The sequence below is a fragment of the Ischnura elegans genome, chromosome 9 (assembly GCF_921293095.1).
Source record: "Ischnura elegans chromosome 9, ioIscEleg1.1, whole genome shotgun sequence".
NCBI classification, from domain to species: domain Eukaryota; kingdom Metazoa; phylum Arthropoda; class Insecta; order Odonata; family Coenagrionidae; genus Ischnura; species Ischnura elegans.
In genome coordinates this window covers 4,046,220-4,047,915 of record NC_060254.1, presented here as the reverse complement: position 1 = coordinate 4,047,915, position 1,696 = coordinate 4,046,220, and positions in this window count along the sequence as shown.

Here is a 1,696-nt window from a genome sequence, read left to right as displayed (position 1 = left end):
TGACGGTTTGCCAAGAATTACCGGCTCACATACCAAAGAGTAAAGAGAGAAAAGCCTAGTTGGGAATATCCGCGATTATTAAAATGAAGGATTCTCCAGTCGCGGTCTTCAGACATGTTCGTTATCACCCATCGCGCATTTCAAAGTGTTTACAAAAGTCGCCACCTCCGTCGCTGAAGGGCGGAGCGATCTGAATTCCACCGAGAAATAAGGCACAGTTTGGGCTTTATCCAGAATGTATATTCGAGGTGAAGTGATCCATCAAATTCATAAATTTTCAGTGCTATACATCGCGATTTTATATATTCCATAATTAATATTGAGAATAATTGGATCGTTCTACACTCACCGTCGTACTTCGGACATTCAAAACCGATCAAAAAGATTCCAAAGAAACAATAAAAATGAAGCTACAACGGGACGAAGTGTTACCTCCCTTATGCAGTCCCTTTGAGAATGACAATCAAATCCGCGCTTTTCATATTTAAATATCGAGAGCGGAAAAGGACAAATGAAAGCAGAAGAGCGTTGAGCGAATAGATCAGATGAAGGTGAAAACGACGCGGCACTGGAAAGCGGATCGAACTACAAACTTAGAGCAGAATACGGTATAGGTATCGGTTCCACAGTTATCAATGCATCAAATGCTAATTTGAATGCTTTAAATTTAAATTTTGATCGATGAGATCGCATTTTTCCTTTCCAAGCCACTGGAGTGCAAAGTTCAAAGAGGATTCACTGCTTGTTCCCGATCTGTGGTCAAATTTCCCTTCCCATCACCAAATTTCCATTTTCAATTTCCCTGACTTTTCCATGATAAGTATCCATTCAGGGTATTCAAAGCTTCTCTCACTTTATGTCAATAGCAAAGCCAAGAGGATTACGTGGAAGTCCTTCCCGATGGAGCATGATTTTTGCTGCTGCCACTGTGGGCACATTACAATGGCTTTTCAAAAATGTTCACGGCGTTGCGATGATTTCAAAGCGATCCGCTTACTATTCTCAATATTTACTACATAATACACATTTACAGCCACGATCGACATAATTGAATATTGCCAATTTAACAGTTCGTATCATCACTAATATAAGTTTCGTTTTACTGACCTAATTAACCCTTATTTCTCCGTGAAATTCGAATCGTTTTGCGGGTCAGCGACGCGAGTGGCGACTTTTGTAAACGCATTTAAATGAGCGGTGGGCGACAAAATCTCTACAGACTAACTGGAACATCCTCTTTCGAATTATTCCTGGACAAATCACTCATATTTAGAGATTTTATGGAAAAATGCAATAAGGAGTACTGTAAAATAAAGTTAAGCGGTGGTAATAGTAGCAGAAATAGATTCAAGCAGTGCCAATCCATGCCGGCCAGCCAACGACAGTGGCAATGAAACACAAAAACCTCAATGTTCAAAGTCAGCATCGCTTCATCCCACCTTTAAATTTACGTTTTTTTTCTGCGCAGCTAGAATTGTTCACTGACCATACATAATCTCTCCATCAACTTACATGACATTTCCATGACTTCCAGTCCCAGTTTTCACATCCCTGAAATTTCCCTGGCCGATGTTAACCATGACTGCGGTTTTAAGTTCTGGTTGTCGGAAATTTTAGTGCTTAAATATATAAATGTACTACGTACCACCAGAAACTAGAAACCACCGTTTTCCGATAGCAAATTTTACAATCGCAT